We start from the raw sequence: 22,868 nt of genomic DNA, 5'->3' as shown, positions 1-22,868 counted from the left end.
CACCAGAGCCACAGCCAACGCAGGATCCAAGCCGTGTCTTCGACCTACACCACAGCTCATGGCAATGCTGGATCCTTAACCCACTGAGCGAGGCCAGGGATTGAACCTGTGTCTTCGTGGATCCTAGTCAGATTTGTTTTCACTAAACCACGACAAGAATTCCCTGATCTTTACATTTCAAGAGCACAGATTGGAGGCTTTGCCTCCGTGGTAACTTCCCAAGTAGCTGAATGACACAACAGAATTTTTAAGTGAGGCCCAGGGCAATGGGGCTGGTAATCGCCCCAACGAACCCCTCATTTTCAACCAGAGCAGATAGAGGATTTACATGCAGCCTCCTGTGATATTAGGTCCCTAGAAGGAGCACTGCTGATGTGGCCATGCCAGCCTGTGATGCTCCTTCTCCTTCACTCTTGGCTGATCCAGAATTAGGGTCTCCTCTCTGAGGTAAGAAAGGTTTGGGGGAATGAGAACAGATCTCATTTGGATTCAAGGACTATAGGCTGGTCAATTAAAACTAGTGATTAATTAAAACTAGGGATTTTAACCTGCTGCTGAACATATATCAATGGGGCCCACAGCCAGTTCCTTACCTCACCTACCATCAATGAAATTCCTGTGCTTTTCCAAAGGAGATGATACATTGTCCTAACATTCAGATGTGATTGTGTATTCAGTCAACAAACCACGCACAGGGGTACCACTCTGGATAAATCTACCTGCCAGCATGTTGCTGGACAAAGAAAACCCTTAGCGCGCAGAGTTCATTTTTTTTTTCTAAGCAAATGATCAAACCTGCTCAGATCCCACACTGAAAGCAAATCATATTTGTCAAATATATATATATATACATATATATATATGTGATTATAAGAGAGGGGATTCAGCTGTAAAATAAGATTATAGCCTTAACAACCCCATCACCTAAAGGTGTTCTTCAAAGAAAAACAACCTCAATTAAGCAATCATTTTCAAATTCTGGGATGCCCTGGCCCTCATATCCCTCAACCGCATGCTTGTTTATTAAAGGAGAAAATAACTCCCATAACATTTGACTTCGGTGCAAAATAATTCAGCGTCACCCGGACTAGGAGACATTGCACTATCAGATAACAAGGCTCTTTTTTTATGACCTGCTCTTCCCTTGGTTCGGTGAGGATATATTCAAGATGCAGACTCCTGGGGGAAATGGGGCTCTTCCCTTGGGCTTCAGATGCCTGCAGAGGAGCTGCAAAGCAACAGCAGGTCTGCTCTCTTAAAATCTAATTTTCAAATCTGATCCCCAGTTGGGTGGAGCAACGGGGAGCTCCAGGAGATGCAGGCAGGATTTCACCCTGGTGGGCGGGCTGCTCTCGACAAAGAGAACAACGGCTCTTGGCTTCTCTGCAAACTCTTCCTGCTCCTTAATAATGCTCATGACCCTACGGTGCACTCAACAAGACAGGGTCCTAGAGGAATTTCTGTTCAGAAGCATTTTGGAACATACTGACGCTGACTGCACCCGCCCACACAGGCCACGCTGCCTCACAGCTAATGGTAGGCTTTTGGCAAAAACAAACAAAAAAACCCACAAAAAGCAGTAAAAAAAAAAAAAAGCCACAAACGGGGAAGATTTTGAGGTTTCTTTATAGCTTTGTTTTGCTCTGTTTTATACTGGGTCTTCTGTCTCCAGCCACACACACACACACACACAGATTCTTAGGCTCAGGCATTTCTCACCCTCCTTCACCTCTGTCTCGGGGGCTGGACACTCACTGGGGCCTGGGTGTTTCCACTCACTACTGGAAATCAGGCCTTTGTCTGGTGTTCTAAAATCATGTGGGTGAATCCAACTTTATTATCATTTCTTTAAATTGGTATGCTGCATGTGTTTCAATTTGCAGGCAAGGAAACAGGCAGAGCTGTCTCTAGTGATTAATAACAATTGTGCAGAGACCAAGACTCCTTAAATCGTAAACACCAAAAAAACAAAAACAAACCCCCACCCTATCCCAAACTTAGTATTTTCCACATCTTGAAGTCATTGCCAGGCATCATGGCTGTGATGATGATGGCTGAGGAGGATGGGGGAGGGGAGCTCCACTTGGAATCCAGGCCTGAGCGCGCGTGCGCGTGCGCACACACACACACACACACACACACAGTGGGGAATGCGAGAGAGGGGGAAATAGCCAGAGAGACGTCCCCTAATGAAAGATCCAGTGGGCTCCAAATTCCGTAGTTAGATCCTGGTTCAACACTGAGACTCCCAACCTATAGATTCAACATTTTGACCTTACTTTACTGATCACCTATTTCCCCAGACTTCTCGAAACATTTTCTTTACCAGTGTGAGAAAGGAACTCTCCATTCTCCGTGGCTCTAGAACCTTCCCATCTGGATAAATGGACTCTGGCTGCAGCTGCTCTACCAAAATGGCAGTGGCATTCATTTCCTCGGAGAGCCTGCTCCCACCAGAGGCTCTACCACTGTCTGCCATCCTGTAGTCATTCGTTCCATTTGGCCCTGGATTTAAACAATAACGCCTATTGCTGGCTGGAAAACGAACCGTGGGAATTGGCATGTCTGTCAACGAGAGGTCATCGGGAATGGCACTGGCAATGGCCCACTGTGTCCCCCAGACCTTTCGTTTAGAGGCCGAACAGAGGCAATGGTCTCTAACAGATGCACCATTAGGCAAGACCTACATCTGAAAGCTCTGTTGATTCAGACACTCAGTAATTAAGTTGTGGGCCAGCGAGCACATTATCTGCAATCAAACATGTCCCTGATCAGCGATTAGATGGGCCAACATGTGACCTCATTGTCTCTGCTGAAGGATGATTATGCAACAGTCTCTTGTCCTCAGACAGCATGGTTATTTGCCAACTTTTGATCCCAGTAAATAAGCTGTGATCACTTGCTATGGTTCTGGGAATCGGAGTTTTAGAACGACTGACCTTTCCTCTGGAGGCCTGATGCATTTGACCCGATTATGGATGTACTAGGAACTCGATAGCGAACCAGACCCAAGGTCAGGAGAGGTGGGAGCTACGAAGAACGAAGCATGGCTGGCTGAGGCGGCGGTCTGGGGTCACATGACTTTACCCACATCAAGACAAAGCAAGTCTGTTTTTAACCTTCAGAGCTGTCTTGCTGCCTAAGAGGCAGTAAAGAGAAAGGTGTGCCGAAGGGATGGGGTGGTGGAGGGGAGGAGAGAGAGAATGAAAAAACACGAGAGCGAGAGAGAAGGGAGGGCAGGAGAGTGCACTCGCTCTAGAGCTGAGGTCACCTAGGAAGATTCCGTGGCTTCTCCATCTGGCTGAAAAGGGGAAACCTATCTGTTTCATGCACAATCGAACACTCATCATCTATTTTCTTCTGAAGGGTAAGGAGGATGCATGAGGGCTTCCAAGTGCATGTGGTGAAGTCAAGTGAGGACTAAAAGATAATCTGGCTTGGGGTGACCTGAGACATCTAAATGTCACATAGTCTCGAATGCACATGTGACCTGGAACTGCCCTACGGTGACTCAGGCCCCAGTCCTTTCTTAATCCCTTAGTTGCTCTCTTTACTCCAGTGAGATTAACAGAGCCCTGGCCTCGCCAAGCGGCTCCGGGTGGCCCCCCACCTCCCGCTTTTAGCTTTCAGGGGCTAGCACTGAAGTGAAGTTCCACCCGGTTTAAGAGCTTGGTCTCTGAACTCAGACCCCTCTGCATTTCAATCCCAGATGCTCTATTAGAAAGAGTCACGATCTTTTCAAATGCTGCATGTGCTGTCAAAAGTAAACTGACAACCCATTTAATAGGCCGCGAGCCTCGATCCCGTATAGGGCCAGGCAGTGTCGGAGCAAACAACACTGCACTGTGGTGGCCCTCCATGCAGACGCTTTCAGAGTTTGATGGATATGTTTGATGAGAGCTAAATTATAGGGAAAAATTACCAACAATGATTTAAGATGAATCGATCTATCTAGTGATTTAAGTCATGCTTCAAATCATTTTGACTTAATTGAAATCCCTCACAATCCAGATTCCTCGAGGGTAATGAGCACATCAATAAACATTTTTAGGGAGGTTTGCTTCTGTTTTCATTTCTTTCCCCAGCAGCAGACTCTGAGACAAGCATTTAAGTAACAGTAGCTTATCTGGGCAGAGAAGGAAATAATAGCAGGGGCTTCGAAGATGAAATAAGGCAGGGAAGGCAGCTGAAGAGCGAGGCTGTGAAGCCAGTTTTAACTATGGGGTTACTGGAGCTTCATCCTGCCGGGGAAGCTCTGTGGGTCTGAAGAGAACACATGGCCCAGAGTGGTCCCAGCTCAAGCCAGGGAGCTGGTACTTTTATGTGCCAGCTCCCCTCTATCGCCGATTGAGAATCACTTGCCCCAGGTGACAAAGCCCACGTTGCAGGTCAGAGAAAGCCCCTGACTAGGAAATGTGGTGACTGGCAGGTTGGAAGCTGGGTCACATGATGAACTGTGGGAGCCAAGAGAAAACGAGTGAAGCACAGGACCTGCTATAGCTTCTGTGCACAAATGGCAAAAAAAGGAATTCTTGTTGTAGGTCACAGACATTTTCTACTGAAAATGTGACTGGCTAAACCGGCATCATTACTTTAATTCGGGAAGAGAATTATTCCTGGAATTCTCCCGCGACAAATCAGGGGCAGAACATCTCCTGGATCGGGGAGTGGCTTCCTGGTTTTTTTTCCTACAAGGGTAACCATTTTGAAACAATAGTAATGATGAAAATCAAACAAAAACTAGAAATTCTACAGGACATCCTATGGCAATTTCACAAATACCCCTACCTCTGCATATTTTCCAAACTATATTTTCCTCATAATGTTATAACGATAAATCCAGGGAAGCATACATCTATCTGTGGTAAATTTAGATATAAACATACCTGGTTAAATAGAGATAATATTACATGACTGATGACACTTGCTCTCCACGTACAAAACATACTTGACGACTATCACTATGAGGACTTGCTTTTATTTTTAAAATACATGTATCCCTAGAAAAGCAGCTGATCAGCTCCACATTTCCCTTTTCTGTAAAAGCAGCGTGTGTTCCTCTATCAGGATTTTATGAAAGTGCCAATAAAACATCTGCATTGTTAAACCCCTTGGCCCCAAAGCACCCCAGACTGTCAGTCTTGTTTATGTAAGTCATTGCAAAACTGTACACGACTTGGGGCTTAAGCATCGGTTCAATAAGAAAGCACCCTTGAATAAATTGATAAAAAGAGCAAAAGAGAAAGGAGACTTGAACATAATGTGTAATCGATATCAATGATTTGGTAGCCTGCTAGGCTCTGCAGTGAAAATGGCAAATGAGGTAATGGCATCAAGAAGGAATAGGAAATGAAAGCACCAGCAATGGAAACGTGCTTCAGTAGATGATTATATGATGTCCTGAGATGCTCTGAGACTGAAGTGTGGCAAGCAAGTTTCTTCCATTGAGTGGCTCCCCTACCAGGGTGATTTGGTGGTGACGGGAGCAAAGAAAAGAGCAAAGGTAGTTGCAGTACTGTCAATGTAAAAACATCTTTTTTTTTTTTTTTTGGCCACACCCATGGCATGCGCAGGTTTCTGGGCCAGGGATCCAACCTGCACCACAGGAGTGACCCAAGCCACAGCAGTGACAATGCCAAATCCTTAACCTGTAAGGCCACCAGGGAGCTCCAAAAATGGCCCCAAAGTGGCAGAGAGCTAGATGTCCAGTGATATTCCCTCTTCCTCCTCTTGGTCCGCAATAAAATCTCTAAATTGTAACTGGCTGCACAGTTACAGGGCCATGGAGCTCATGGAGGCCCTGTGACTAAATTCTGGCTGATGGTCATTAAGCAAAAGCACTGTTTATAATTCGTGGTAAGTGTCCCTGGAGGGAGAAGTCAGCTACTTCTTTCTTCCCCTTTTGCTCTTTCCTTCTAGTTGCAATGCAGATGTAATGGTTGGGACAGGAACAGCCATATTGGACCATGAGGTAGAAGTTGTATGGTTTTAAGAGCCTAGGTCCATAGAGCCACCTTTGTGGACTTGGGCTGCCTAGGTCTTTTTTTTTTTTTTTTGGTCTTTTTAGGGCCACACCCGCAGCATATGGAGGTCCAATCAGAGCTGTAACTGCCAGCCTACGCCACAGCAATGCAGGATCCTCAATCCACTGAGCAAGGCCAGGGATCAAACCTGCAACCTCATGGATACTAGTCAGGTTCATTTCTACTGAGCCACAGCAGGAACTCTCTGTCTACATTTCTAAAGGAAGAAAACAAAACCACTATGTCCTTTGGGCTATGTTACAGCTGAAATTTACTTTGACTAATATAAAGGTTATTCTTCCTTGGAAATGAGTATGGGATCCTGTGAGTTATTTGCTGGAAGAGATCTTCCTTTTTGACCTGCCACTGTACTCAGTTCTTACGATGGGAGGTCCAGTCTTTCTGAGTCTCTTCCTGCCTCCCTGCACAGAACCACACAGAAAAGACAGACACTTGCCTCCTTGGAAAGCTAGAGGGTGGGCACGTGCATGAAGGCAAATGGACTCATGTGAGTGTGGGAAAAAGATCAACAGTTTAGAACTTAGCATTCATTCCAGACTGACGGGAGCGGTCTGCCCAGTCTAATGTCAGCAGTGCCTGAGGCAAGGCTCAGTATGGGACACTGGGACACTGGTGGCCTAACTCAACTTTACTATGGTATGGTTTTCTGTCCTCCTCATTTCTTACTGTTTTTCTAAGCCTGTTTCTCCAGCACCCCCACTGAACATGTGGATTATCCAACATCCTTCCAGTGATGGGTCAGTATCTCCTGCTTACAGTCATAAACCTGGACTTAGACAGAAAGGTTGCAGAACAAGTAATGTCCTCATGCAGAAGCCCTGAAGCGTTCTAGTAGGTTCTGTTAGACTGTGCCCTGTGCTCCATTAGGGAGCCCTGTGCTAAGTGGTCATTCAGAAAAGCGACTGAGGAGTTCCCGTCGTGGTGCAGTGGTTAACGAATCCGACTAGGAACCATGAGGTTGCGGGTTCGGTCCCTGCCCTTGCTCAGTGGGTTAACGATCCGGTGTTGCCGTGAGCTGTGGTGTAGATTGCAGACGCGGCTCGGATCCCGCGTTGCTGTGGCTCTGGCGTAGGCCGGAGGCTACAGCTCCGATTCGACCCCTAGCCTGGGAACCTCCATATGCCGCGGGAGCGGCCCAAGAAACAGCAAAAAGACAAAAAAAAAAAAAAAAGAAAAAAGAAAAGCGACTGAAACTGAGGGGGTTTGGCGGATGAACAATTCGGGGTTGCAGAAGGCTGGGAGGTGGGATGTGAGCAGAGGATATGCAAAGCCAGGCGAGATTGAAGCACAGAAGATGAGGGTTACATGGTGGTTTGGGCTTTTTGCAATGGAGGAAGAAATTTGCGACACAATGACCTTAGTCCTGGTGGTCCTAAGGCAGCTAAGGGTGAAGGGGAGTTGGGGAAGGTAAGTGTGAGAGAGACGGGACCTAGAGCTGTGTGCAGCACCTTGATGTGGGATCTCCATTCCCAGACCAGGGATTGAACCCAGGAAGCAGCAGGGAAAGCTCCCAACGCTAACCACTAGACCACCAGGGAATTCCCCCAATGTGCTTTCTCTTGCTTCCTCAGCATGCAATGGCCAGTGAAGTACAAGAAATCCAGTGGAGGTGGGGGGTGGGCTCCCCATCCAGCAAATTTCAGGGCGCCCCTGCTGGTGGTTTCCAGCAAGTTCTACTAATATAGGCTTCCTAGTGAGTTTCACTGACATTCCAAGCATCTGGTTTCCTGCTCGCCCCTTCTGACCTGCAGCATCTCAGGGAACTTCTCTGAAACCCAAGGCTACAGTCACACTCTCTCCACCACGGTCTGAATCACAGGCTTGGTGGATGGGCTTCTTCCAGATTGCTCCTTCCTTAGCCTAGAAGTAGAGGCTGCCATACTATTTTGTACCTCATCTCCTGGTACTGGTTAATAATGCTTCAAATTCCCTGCCCCCCCCCCCCCAGTGACTTTGTGGTTTTTCTCTTAACTTTCTAGAAAAAGCAACTCAATAGAGAGACAATTCTTACTCTCTACTCCTATGACCCTTAGAGTTACATCCAGTGTTCTGGTGGCCAATGATCTTTATTTATTTATTTTTATTTATTTTTAAAAACTTTTATTGAAGTATAGTTGACTTGCAATGCTGTATTAACTTCAGGTGTATAGCAAAGTGAATTGGTTTATATACATATACACACTTTTTCACCCATAAAGTCATTACAAGCTATTGAGTAGGTTTCCCTGAGCTACACGATAGGTTCTTGTTAATCACCTATTTTTATTTTTAAAGCTTTTTCTTTTGTCTTTTTAAGGCCTCACCAACGGCCTATGGAAGTTCCCAGGCTAGGGTCAAATCACAGCTGCCAGCCTGAGGCCCAGCCACAGCATCTGTGATATACACCACAGCTCGTGGCAACGCTGGATCCTTAACCTGCTGAACAAGACCAGGGATCGAAACTGTGTCCTCATGGCTATTAGCTGAGTTCTGTTACCCCTGAGCCATGATGGCAACTCCTAATCATCTATTTTTATGTTGTGAGCCACATGGGAAGTCCATCTAATCATCTATTTTTAGAAGAAGGCTTATATACACAAGTCTTTCCAGATTGGTCACTTATCAATCAGCAAAAATCTGGGGAATATATGTAGAAATGAGATTGCAAGGCCAAAAATACTTTGTATTAGGCTGAATTAATCAATATGGGTCCACTTATCAGGGATTATAGATCCAGCGGGCTAGCTCAAGAAGCTGAAAGCAGTTCTAATAGTTTACTTGGTTGGTTACCTGGATTCCAATGGCGTTCACTTTAAATGGGGCTGAGATGCAAGACATTTATTTGCAAGGATTCCAAAGGCTCATGGGAGTAGAAAGCTTGCGTTCATTTCTTTAGTGTCTTTCCACTAATGTCACATGAGAACCGCCCAGAAGACAATCTCTTCCCTCACAGCCTTCAGAAATAAATTGGTGAGGGGCGTGCCCTTCTTAGGACCACAGTTACAGACAAGAGGTGATATGTGGAAATGGGCTTCCCTGTATCAATGTGTCCTACCATTAAGAGGCCAAGTGGCACTACTTCACCACCAGAAGCAAGATGATCATGGTTACCAGAGCGGGAATCAGAAGGGTCTGAACTACAGGGATCTTTCACGCAGTAATGGAATGATCCTCAGATGGCCAGGCCCTTAGGTCATGGGTAGTCTACTAAGGCTCTATTTGATTTTGACAACAACAGCAACATTCTACATCTGGTTAACAAGGGTTAGACTTGTGCTCCCAAAGGAAAAGACCGAGTTGAGACCTTTTATCCAATTCTAAAATCTGAGTCCCACAGCTCCCAGACTAGAGCTCCCTGAATGAAGGGGAGGCTGTAGGTACCCAGAAGCAACTTTGCAAAGACCTCCCTTGTACCTCCTGGATCTCCCTTCTGGCCCTCATCAGAAAGACCCCATCATTTACCAATGTAAATGTGCACTGGGGGAAAAGAAAATCACATACATCTTTGGGGGATTACTGGACACTGGATCTAAGATAACACCAACTCCCGAGGGCTTGAAAAGTTACTGTGGCTCATTAGTTAGACTTGTCAGAAGATAAATCCATGTTGGACAGGACTCCACCTCATGGTAATGCCTACAGGACACTGAACCCAACTTCAGGTTGTTTCTTCAGTTCCTATGTACTGATGAAATACATTCTCAGGAACTGTGGCAGGTTTTATTTTCCCAGGATAGCTGCAATGCTATCTCCCATCCCAACGGTGTTTAAAAACATGAACTGGTGACTACTCTAGTAAGAGGTAGAGTCTATTTCTCCACTGCCTTTAATGTGGGTGGTCACAGTGACTATTTTGATCAATAGAATAGGGCAGAAGTAATGCCATGCCACTTGTATGTGTAACCCTTAATTGGCCAGGCACTTCCGCTCTTGGAAGGCAACTGCCCTGTAAGAAGGGCAACTATCTTGAGACCACCACACCGGGACAAGGCCAAGTCAATATGAGATGTCACATGGAAAAATACAGACACAAGTCAGATGTGAGCAACTAGTTTGACAGTGAGGATGGGCTTTGCCACACACATGATGTGGCAGACACTTTCTGTAACTTGAATGGGGTGAAACTGTACTTCCAAGCTTTTGATGAAAATATAACTAAGGCATGTGCCAATATACACGGACTTTATAGTATAGTGACAAATAGAAGTATTTGCTAACCTCTTCTCAGTTTAAAGGCTAAAGGAGATGCTTGCTGGACAAAGAACAAGTAAAATTAATAGTATTAAGTCATAGTAATGTCTTTTTAGCATGCTTTCAGAAGTAAAGCAAGTAAATGATGCAAAGAGTAGATGACAATTTATTTCTCAAGTCATATAGTGCTAAGTTTTTGCTTTCGACAGAATTGAAAAACCTTATCAGCTGAAAGCTGATACATTATTCTAAAATAATTTTAATTGATAGATCACCATGTTACATTTAACACATACTTGGAAAGAGTTCAACAAATTGAGTGACATTGGTACAGCAAAACTCCTCCATTCCTATATACTTATTTATGTGAGCAAGATTTTTGGAACTCACCTCCATAACAATGAAAAATCAGGAATAAATTGTTGAATTATCACTGAACCCTGCCTCATTCTAGCAGTAAGTCATATTCACCCATGGATAGACACATAAACTTATTTTTTTCAATCAATATTTTACTTCTATATTACTTAGAAATTCATTTTTAAATTTTGCTTTTGTGTTTTATGATTATCAACATTTATATTTATGTTGTTTTGGTCAAGTGTATACCAATAGTTGAAATTATATGTATATATATATGCACAAAAATTTGAGGAAAAATTATTTCAATATTTCAAAACTTAAAAAGCAGTTTTAAGTCAGTAAAGCAGTCATCATGTCATTGGTGAATGAATGAAGTTCCGTTATACATTTTCATGTTTTTTACTTCATTTTACTATTTTAAGGCAAACAGAATGATCAACCAATACCCATGTCAGAATTACACTCATTAATTAATGACTCAAGCAACTTCCTGACTCGATCAGATAGTTCCCAGGGCTTTTATGTGTAGTCGGGTTCTGTCAAATGATGGTCCAACTGTGACCATAGGTTGGTAAAAACAACAGCAACAACAACTAACAACATCCCCCCCACTAAAAGTAAAAACCCAACCCTTGACAATCAATTGGCTATATGGAATTTATAATCAAGAGAACTGTATATTTTATTATTTTTTTTTCTTTTTTTTCTTTTTGCATTTGCTAGGGCCGCTCTCATGGCACATGGAGGTTCCCAGGCTAGGGGTCAAATTGGAGCTGTACCCACTGGCCTGTGCCAGAGCCACAGCAATGCAGGATCAGAGCCCTGTCTGCAACCTACACCACAGCTCATGGCAACGCTGGATCCTTAACCCATTGAGCGAGGCCAGGAATCGAACCCGCAACCTCATGGTTCCTAGTCGAATTCGTCAACCACTGTGCCACGATGGGAACTCCTATTTTATTATTTGTTTTAAAGTATGTGCTAAACATCCTTCATATGAGAGAGCTGGCTAGACCTTACCAGCACACTGTTGCCAGCTCAGGTGGGGCTGAAGCTAATGGGCTCATGATGGAGTTGTAAATACTTCATCATCAGGTCCAGAAACAAAGATACAGCTTAGACTTAAGATTCTTTTCCTCACTGTGTCACTTATTTATACATTTTAAAGTGCTCGCTCTTTCTTATATTTCTCCTTTACGATGCTCTGGTGGTTGAGAAGGAATTATGACAAATAGATACCCTCTCAGGTGCCCTGGGGAAGGGCTAGAAGGAGTTACGCTTTGAAGTGGCAGCACTGTAAAAGAGAGAGAGCGGGAGCTGTGAGCTGTGGTGTAGGTCGCAGACTCAGCTCAGATCTTGTTTTGCTGTGGCCGTGGTGTAGGCCAGCAGCTGCAGCTCCGATTGGACCCCTAGTCCAAGTGCAGCCCCAAAAAGAAAAAAAAAAAAGAAGATGCATGAGGAGACGTCTTCTGGGATGTTGGGACAGCCAAAGGGATGGAGAGCTCCATCCACCTTGTACCTTTCCTATGTCTGGGAATGGCTAAGTCTTGGGGGGGAACAATAGTCCTGCCTCTTACTTAGAAACTAAATTATGTGCCTTTCCTGTGGCTGGAACTATTTTTTGCATGCTATCTAAGCTGAGAAAAATTCACTCTTCCCACGTGGGATTCTGGATCTGGAGGTAATATGGAACAGTAGCCATGGTGGCCAGCCTCCAGACATGACAGGCAGGGGGCGGGTGGGTGGCATCAGTGATTCAGAGGGGGGCTTCTTTAACTGACTCTTCCTATGATATAATTTTATCAGTGGATCCAGTTGCTTGGCTTCCTTTGTTTACTGCCCATTCTCAGAGCCAATTCTCCAGACCTTCGGGTTAATTCTGTGAGCTCTTCAATAAAGTATGGCAATAAATCCATTTTCTTCTTCAAGCTAGGAGAGTTGGTTTCTGTTGCTGGAGTTAATAAAATATGCCCACAAGGAAGCCTTTTAAAGGATCATGCCAAGAGTTCTCATTATGGCTCAGCAGGTCAAGAAGCTGACTAGTATCCATGAGGATGCGGGTTCGATTCCTGGCCTCGCTCAGTGGGTTAAGGATCCGGCATTGCCATGAGCTGTGGTCTAGGTCACAGATGCAGCACAGATCCCGCGTGGCTGTGCCTGTGGTATAGGCTGACCCCTGCCTGGGAACTTCCATATGCTGTAAGTGTGGCCATTAAAAAAAAGAAGAAATAAAGGATCATGCCAAGATTCTAAAAGGCAGGCATTTTCTAATGATTCCTCTGGTTAGAAATCTCTTGCTGGGAGATTGAGAAGAGAATTAAGGCTGTGGATGTGCCTGGCTGTTTAGCTTAACATTCATGGGAAATGACCAAGACAAATTGCTAAATTGCTCACAAGTTCCTTCTGTTCTCCTACGCCTATATCCATTTTATTTTGAACATCTTCTTGCAACAGTCATACCTCTGTGTCATATTTTTACAATAGGGTTGGTCAGGCAGAATAATTTCTGATGCCCATCACACTGAGGACTTTGTAGAAATAAACACCATCACAACTCATCTTGGGCAAGTCAACAGTCAGGCTAGATGTTCCCAGAGTAAACTGACCACCAAAACTTGCCAGGTTTCTCATCTTTTAACCTGTGGTTTGTGCTAAACAATTTTAGTGCCATTGACTTTGATTGTTGTCTGGCTCAAGTTCACTTCTGGAGGTTCTGGAGAAGAGTCTGCTTCCAATCATATTTAGGTCATTTGCAGAATCTCGTCTCTTAAAGTTATACGGTTGAGGCCCGCATGTCCTTGCTGGCTGTCACCCAGCAACCTCTCTCATCTCATTAAGGCCATCAGCATCCCTCTTCATGTTACCCTTTCCATCTTCATTCTGTCAATGGCACAGCATCTTTTCTGCCTCCAGCCAGAGAAGCTTCTCAGCTTCAAAGGACTCATGTGATTAGATGGGACCCATCTAGATAACACAGGATAAGCTCTGTTTTAAGGCCTGTAACCCTAATTACATCTGCAAAGCCCCCTTTACCATGTGAGGTAACATACTCAAGGTTTGAGGGCTTATAGCGTGGACATCTCTGGGGGAAGAGTCTACCTACCACAGCAATTCACCGTCAGTCTTAGATAAGGAATCCAAAGGTGAGGTTTACCTTACCACTTCTGTTAAGCCGAGGCTAAAACTTAAGCAAGGAAGTCAAAGACTTAACTACGGTGCAAACTATAAAATATTGATAAAGAAAACTGCAGATGAGGCAAAGAAATGACAAGATATCCCATGCTCCTGGGTTGTAAGAATTAGTATTGTTACAATGGTCACACTGCTCAAATCAATCTACAGCTTTCATGTAATCCCTATCAAAATACCCTCGACATTTTTCATAGAACTAGAACAAATAATCTTAAAATTTATATGCATCCACAGAGGGCCCAGAACTGCTTAAGTAATCCTAAAGGATAAGAACAAAGAAGGAGGCATAATCCTTTCAGACCTCAGACTATACTACAAAGCTATAGTAATCACAACCTGTGGTAATGGCACAAAAACAGACATCTAGATCAAATGAACAGAATAGAGAGCCCAGAAATAAACCCATGCACCTGTGGCCAATTAATCCATGACAAAGCAGGTGATAATATACAACGGAGAAAACAGTGTCTTCAAGCAGTATTGGGAAAGCTCGACAACTGCATGCAAATTAATAAAGTTTGAACATTCTCAAAAATACTGTATACAAAAATAAACTCAAAATGGATTAAAGATCTAAATATAAGACATAAAACTCCCGTAAGAGAACACAGGCAAAACATTCTGACATAAATCACATAAATCATAGCAGTATTTTCTTAGATCAGTTTCCCAAGGCAAAATAAATAAAATCAAAAATAAAGAAATTGGACCTAGTCAAACTTAAAAGCTTTTGCATAGCAATGGAAACCAACAAAATGAAAAAACCTACAGACTGGGAAAAGACACTTGCCAATGATGCGACTGATAAGAGGTTAATTATCTTAACTGTACCAACAGCTCACAACTTATCAAAAATACCTACAACCCAATCAAAAAATGGGCAGAAGATCTCAACAGACATTTCTCCAAAGAAGACAGACAAATTGTCAACAGGCACATGAAAAGATGCTCAACATCAATTATTAGAAAAACGCAAATCAAAACTACTATGAGGTAATCACTTCATACCAATCAGAATGGCTAGCATCATCAAAAAGTCTACAAGTAACTGGCTTAGGAAGACGTGGTACGTGTACACACACACGGTGGAATATTCCTCAGCCATAAAGAAGAATGAAATATTGCCATTGGCAGCAACATGGAGGGACCCAGAGAATCTCATACTTAGTGGACACTCTATGTTATCACTTATATGTGGAATCTAAAAAATGCAAATGAATCTGCATACCAAACAGAAACAGACTCACAGATAGAGAAAACAAACTTAGGGTTACCAAAAGGGAGAGGGAGGGACAAATTAGGAGGATGGATTTAACAGATACAAACTATCTATACATGAAATAGATAAGCAACAAAGATTTACTGTGTAGCAAAGGGACTTATATTCAATATCTTGTAATAACCTACAAAAGAATCTTATCTGAAAAATAACTCCATTGCTTTGCTGTACACTTAAAACTAACACAATATTGTACATCAACTATACTTCGATAAAAATATCTCTAGTTATTTGGGTTCCTGGGGGTACCCAGAGGACCCTCCTCATTTTAATTTGCAGATTCCAAGCAAGTTGTATGGTGCTATGGACTGACTGTGTTCCTCCAAAGTTCATGTGTTGACAGCCCTAAGTCCCAATGTGATAGGAGGTGAAGCCTTTTGGAGGCCATTAGGTTGAGATGAGGTCACGAGAGTAGCACTCCCATGATCAGATCAGCGCCCACGTAAGAAAAGACCCCAGTGCTTCCTGTCCTAGCCACCTGAGGCTAGAGCAAGAAGATGGCCATCAGTAAGCTAAGAAGAGCCTTCTCACCAGGAACCAAATTGGCTGGCCCCTTGTCTTGGACTCCCCAACCTCCAGGACTGTAAGAAATAATTGTCTGTTGTTAAAGCCACCCTGTCTATGATATTTCGTCAGAGCAGCCTAAGCTAAGACCATGATAGCATTTTGTTTGCTACATTTTTGATAGAACCAATCATCTTTCCTTGCTTAGCTAAAAATGGGCATCCTGAATAAAGCTTATGAGACAAAGAGTGAAATGCTCTGGCCCTCCAAACTTCCTATCCCCCGGTGACCCAGGGCACAGTATCACCAGTGAGGGGGACTGCAGGGAAGACCTCCATCCCTATTAGGGGATGTCTGTATTTAGATGCCCCTTCCCACTGTCTCTATGGAAGGGCTTTGTACTGTGGACCCTCTGTTCATTAGCTCTGCAGAGTTCAGCCTGTGATAGATGTCCAGGTCCAAAGGGTGCTGCCCCAACTCTCAGCAGTGAAAGGGAAAATGCCCTAAGGCAGTGCTTGCTTCTCCAGCATCACTTCACTTTAGGGTCACCCAGAGTGCTTTCAGAAAGTGTCCATACCGAGGCCTCTCACTCAGAAGTTCAGGTTCAATGGAGTAAAACAGGACCTGAGTATTGATAGGTTTTTTTTTTTTTTTTAAACACAACTTCCCAGCCATTTTCAATGTGCAGCCAGAGTTGAGAATCCCTGACCTAAGAACAAGGGCTGCAGGTTATCCTGGGGTGGCTCCAACAGGTGAGTGAGTTCCAGCCTTCAAGAACTCACATTACCCATGTTGGGAGAACAGTAAGAAAGGAATATTTGTCAAAGCCTGACATCTAGGCAGGCAGCACAAGATGTTTCAACACTTTGGTTATTCCATAGGCAACTCCTCTCTGCCTCTCTGAAGAGAAGGCATTAGCTGGAAACAACAACTCTGATGATGGACTAAGGATAGCCTTGACATAACTGACCTAACAAGACAGCAGCACACCCTGTGCAGATCGCATCTTTGTACCATCAGCTGGGAACTGGGCAACTCGATTAGTTAAGACAGGATGACGTAATGGAAGATACGTTGATCACTGCCTCTGCTGCTGTCTGGCATGGGTAGTTTGGTTAACCTTATAAGGATTCACCAAGGTCACAAATGAGAAAAGCAAATCTCTCGTTACCACACCAAATGAGAAACAATCGCTACCTTCGTGAGTTAAACAGGAAATACAGTCTCAAAAAAGGTCCGAATAGCTAATATTCTTTAAGTGCTAATTGCTGTAACAATTTACTACAAACTTAGAGGCTTAAAACAACAAAATGTATTATCTTACAGTTTGGTAGGTCAGGAGTCCAGTGCAGGTCTCACCAGGCTGCAATCAAGGTTTTGGCAGGGCTGGGTCCCTTTCCAGAAGCTCTCAGCAAGAATCTGCTTGGAGCTCATTGAAGGTGGAGGAAGAATTCAGTTGCTGGTGGTTGTAGGACTGGGTGCCCCATTTCCTTACTGACTGTCAGTTGACGACTGTTTCCAGCTATTAGAGGCTACCCACATTCCTGGGCTCATGGCCCCATTCCTTTGTCTTCAAAGCCAGTGGATGAAGTACCTCGACACTTAGCCACTTTCTCCTTCATCTTCATCTCTCTCTGGCTTCGGCGTCTGCCCCGCCTTCCACCCTTAAAGACCCACGTGATTACATTAGGCCCACCTGGGAATCCAGGAAGCTTCCCCCTATTGAAATTCCATAACCTTAATTCCATCTGCAAAGTTCCTTTGGCCACTTAAGTTAATGGGATTGGACAGGGTACAGGGATTAAGACATGGGTAGTTTGGGGCCACTGTTCTGCTTACCACAGAACTCACTAGGCTTTTCTCCAACCCCTGAGGCTGGAGGTCATTTTCATGCATTTAGCCCAAGGACTCCTCCTCTAGTTCATTTTCAAGTTGGCGTTTCTTGGGGCTCAGTCCTGGCTCCATTCTCATGCTAAACTTTCTCCAGAGGTGATCTCTTTCAGATCTGTATGCAACACCTCAAATTAATATCCTCTCTTCTGTGCCCCATCATCTTCTCTCCAATGGCCCACTTTACAGCTCCATTTAGGCGTTTCACCTGAATCTTCCAAATTACCCAACTTTTGGCCTCCTTTCCCCACCACCCACCTATTCCACATGCCCCTTTCCTATCTCCCTAATGACCTCACCATCCCCTATTTGATTATGCCAAACACTTGGGATTCATCCTACCTGCCTGCTTCTCCCTCAGCCACTTACACAATGATCCCCAAGCCGTGTTGCATAGCAAATCCTTTCCATCACTTTCCCTTCACTCCACAGCCACAGTGACTACTGAGCCAGGCAACCCTGAGTTCTCCATTAAACCCACTGCTCCTTGTAGCAGCAAAACAGATCTTTTACAAGCTTTAATTGGAAGTAACAGCCAAAATGCTAAGAGGTTATTTCTGGATGGTGGAAATGTGGGTGGATGTTATTTTATTCCTGGTACTTTTTTGCACTTTAAACATTTCCATAGAAAACTCAAAACAAAAACAAAAATGTTACCTTCTCAGAAGGGCTCCCCTCCCCTTCCCCATCCGTACGTTATTATCTCTAATAGCATCCTGTTATTTTTTTCTCTCTTGGTTTTTATCACACTTTGCAGTGGTTTACATTTTATTTGTTTGCTGGTTTACTGTCTCTCTCTCTTACTGGTTGTAAGGCCACGAGGACAGCACCATATTTACTGTGTTGATTACTATATGCCTGGCACCCAGGCCTGTGCCTGCCACACAGTAAAGGTTTAATTCATCCAGGTGTCTCTCATTATCTGAACTCTCACTATCTAGCTACCTACTGAAATGACTTGCAAAAATGCTTACTCTAGATTTTATTGTCTGAATCTAAAACTGCTACTGCAAACCAGCAAACAAATGCCAGAAAGCCTGTTTATGGTGCAAGTCCAGTAAGAGAACGTAGACTGTATTAGAGTCCTCTCTCAGCGGCTGCCTGATGCATGTTGTTGAAATGCGTACCATCAGCATTCGGAAGATCAGCATTCCCAGTTATTAAGTGAAAATGTCTTTGCAGAAAGTAGCACTCAGCTTCATGTTCATCATCATTTGGAGGAAAGGAAGAGGATCCATGTGCTGAATATTCCATGGAAACTGTGGATCGCAAAACCACTGCTGCGGCCAAATGAATGTGATCATGATCTCAAAGGAAGCACCACACTCCAGAAATGTGACAGTCCCTGTCTTATGCTGTCTGAAGCCGTATAACCTTAAGCAAAGGCAATATGAACAGATGTTCATTTTGAGAGCTTTATTCTCCTACATGGTGTTTCAGCTCCAGACGATGGTTCAAAACTACAATCAGAGACAGCTGTCCCCCAGTTGCTTGTGTTTGGACTTGTAGGAGGTAGGCATCTAACGTTCCACTCACTCTTGCACTCACCCCCAAACCCCAACTGCAATTGAAGCTTCTACCTCCTTCCTCTGGCTATCAGCCCCTGCTCAGGCAACTCCTCCATTGGTCAGTAACCACAATTTGAAAATTGCCATATTATTTCATTTTCTTTCTTTCTTTTTCTTTCTCTCTCTCTCTTTCCTTTCTGTCTTTCTTTCCTTCCTTCCTTCCTTCCTTCTTTCTTTTCTTTTTTTTTTGTCTTTTTGCTATTTCTTGGGCCGCTCCCGCGGCATATGGAGGTTCCCAGGCTAGGGGTTGAATCGGAGCCGTAGCCACCGGCCTACGCCAGAGCCACAGCAACACGGGATCCGAGCCGCGTCTGCAACCTACACCACAGCTCACGGCAACGCCGGATCGTGAACCCACTGAGCAAGGCCAGGGACCGAACCCGCAACCTCATGGTTCCTAGTCGGATTCGTTAACCACTGCGCCACGACGGGAACTCCTTTTTTCTTTCTTTCTTTCTTTTTCTTTCTCTCTCTCTCTTTCCTTTCTGTCTTTCTTTCTTTCCTTCCTTCCTTCTTTCTTTTCTTTTTCTTTCTTTTTGTCTCTTTTAGGGCTGCACCCACAGCATATGGAGTCTAGGGGTCTAATTGGAGCTGTAGCCGCCAGGCTACACCACAGCCACAGCAATACGAGATCTGAGCCATGTCTTTGAACTACACCACAGCTCACGGCAATGCCGGATCCTTAACCCACTAGCCAAGGCCAGGGATCAAACCTGAAACCTCATGGTTCCTAGTTGGGTTCGTTAACCACTGAGCCACTATGGGAACTCCTCATTTTCCTTTTCTAAGTGTAATTGTCATCCCTCGTTTAAAGAATCTTGAACATATCATTTCCACTGTAATTATTTATGTTTCAGTAATAATTGTGGAAGAAAGATGAACTTCACCTACTCTATAGCATTCCTCCTCCCGATGGACCAGCTGTGAGCCTGTAAGAAATGCTAATTCTTGGGTCCCAATCCAGACCCGCTGAATCTGAAACTCGGTCCCAGGATTCTGTGCTTCTACAAACTCCCCCAGCTGATTGTGATGTGTGCCAAAGTTTAAAAATCCCTGCTCCACTACATAGTGTTGCACACAAAAAAATCAGGAAGTTGATGTTTTAAATGTTTTTACATTATGTAGAAATCCTTGGTAGATGGCTATGGGGGCTTTGAGTACTTTAGTGATATTTGAGAAAATTGGTTGTGAATTTTGGATGGGCTGGGAATACATTTTTTTTTTTTGCCATTTAAAATAATAGAATATAAACTTCTTTTTCTGAAACTTTTCTGTGCAACATGTTTTCAGAGATGTATTAGATTCAGATAGCAAGGGAGGTCTGCGTTCATAAAAGGAAGGTTGAGACTTGGAGAGGCATAGCCAAGAATTCCTCCACAGCATTAAGAGCTTGTCTGGTTGAAAGGCTGTACCTTCTGCCTCATGACAGAATGTGTAGATGGGCCAAAGAGAGAAAATCAAGGGGCACTGGTATGAAATACCTGGGGAAATATGTGACGATTTCTTAGGATTTTAAGAAAAAAGTTCAAGGAAACACCAAGGGAAAACTCAAGGTTGTATAGAGTGTCAGCTCAAGTTCTCATTCCAGAAAGTAATGATGGAGAGAGAATGGCGGTTTGTAACCAGAAATTATGTGAACCAGATTCTTCAAATAACTGATTTCTGCAGGTCACTATCAACCACAGCCAGTCAAGGACAGGTCTAAGAGAAAACTCTGTTCCTAGTGGAGCACCACTTGTCAACTTTCCAAGGGCAGATGCCATCAACCAAGCCTACACTCAAACCTTGCCATTTCTCCCAGCAGCCATGAAGCAGTCTACTGATTACGTCAAGTTCAAAAGGAGTCAAACAGCGCAGACTGATCCAAGAAGAGAATTTCTTGTGGAGACAGGTGATCCGGAAAATCAGCTTTACCCTTCTGTTTCAAATTCCCATAGTTCAACACATAACACACATTTCCCTTACCTCTGGGAAAATCTCTGTAAGAATAACTTATAAATGCCTATCCAGTCCAGGTAAATTACATTGGGTCTGGAATACTCATAAAAGGACTCAGGATATGTAATACTGAACAGAGATATACAGAGAATTTCAGCAAGAATAATGCTTTAATTAGGTATTTATAAACCACGGTCATGACATTGATTTCATGACCAAATGTGTGGCCCTGAATGCTTTTAGAGTTCATTCAGCATATACTGAGTTACTGGAGGGAACCAAGAGTAATTCTTTGGAGATTATACTGTTCAGCAAACCTCGATGGCATCAATACCTGAAAGGAATGAAGTGTAATACTCTTTGTTTATCTCCACCTGAAAAGTCTGTCCATTCTAGAAATTCTGGAAGTGGGTCGAGGCTAGTCCTGCCATAACAATTGAGACTATATATTTTTTTGTCTTTTTGTCTTTTAGGGCCGTACCCGTGGCAGGGGGAGGGTCCCAGGCTAGGGGTCCAATTGGAGCTGCAGCTGCCAGTCTATACCACAGCCACAGCAATGCCAGATCTAAGCCGCATGTGACCTACACCACAGCTCTCGGCAGTGCCGGATCCTAAACCCACTGACCAAGACCAGGGATTGAACCTGCAACATCATGGTTCCTAGTCGGATTCATTTCCGCTGTGCCACAATGGGAACTCTGAGACCATACGTTTTGAATATCATCAGCTTACTATATTTTTACCAGATTTATACAATGGGGGAAGTTGATACTACAGAAAATGAAACTATATATTCTATAAAGCAACTTGTCATTTCTCGATACAGTACATAGTCATCTTCTTCTATGTAAAGAAGCCTAACCCTAGTCATAGGTGTGGAATTTTCTATCTGCACATTGACCCCCCAAATGATTTCCCTTATTTGGAATATCTTCCATTTTCTTCCTGAAAACAGGCGCATCTTTCACATCCCTTTAAAATATTTTATTAAAGCTTTACACACTAAAGTTAGCTGGCCTGGTCTTGTCAAAAAAATACTGAGCCTATGGAGAAGTTAGCCTTGACAACAGGAAGGAAGGGAATGTGTAGAAAGAGACTACGGGATCAGATGACTTTTAAATTGACCTTGAGACTGAAATTTGAGAGTGAAGAGGACTGACTATTTAAGCTGAATGGAAACTGTTCTGATAATCAAAAGTGACTGGTCAAGATGTTTCAGAGGATCTCCTAACCTGGTAGAGAAAGAGGAGTAGTAAGTGAACAAAATCCAAACAGAGACTCCTCAACAAACCAGTTCCACCTGTTTAGAGGGTGAGGGGAAGCTTCTCATAGGAAGTAGTGCCGTCTTTTTTTTCATTTTTTTAAAATTTTAATTATTATTATTATTATTTATTTTTTTGCTTTTTAGGGCTGCACATGCAGCATATGGACGTTCCCAGGCTAGGGGTCGAATCAGAGCTGCAGCTGCCGGCTTATGCCACAGCCACAACAACGCCAGATCTGAGCCATGTCTGCAACCTACACTGCAGCTCATACCAACGCTGGATCCTTAACCCACTGAGCAAGGCCAGGAATCAAACCCATGTCCTTATGGATACTAGTTGGGTTTGTTACCTTTGAGCCATCATGGGAACTCCGAGAGGTAGTACCCTGTAATAAATGTTAGTGCAGCTTATTGATAATTTCTGGGTTTTATCACTCAACATAAAAACCTAGAGAGATTTTATGTTTCTTTTCACTGGATGTTAGGCAGGGCTTTGGCCATGTGACTATCCTGCCAATGAATTGTGAATGCAGGTGACATGTCACTTCTAGACTGGAGCCATCACTGGTTGGTATGGGAACAATCTCCCCTTTCCCCTGCAACAGTGATGGTAGAGGCCAAGCTGGTACAGAGGTGCAGTGCTGGGTCAGCCCAAG

The sequence above is a fragment of the Phacochoerus africanus genome, chromosome X, assembly GCF_016906955.1.
Source record: "Phacochoerus africanus isolate WHEZ1 chromosome X, ROS_Pafr_v1, whole genome shotgun sequence".
Classification (NCBI taxonomy): domain Eukaryota; kingdom Metazoa; phylum Chordata; class Mammalia; order Artiodactyla; family Suidae; genus Phacochoerus; species Phacochoerus africanus.
The sequence above is the reverse complement of the archived record's forward strand: the minus strand, read 5'-3'. Positions refer to the sequence as shown.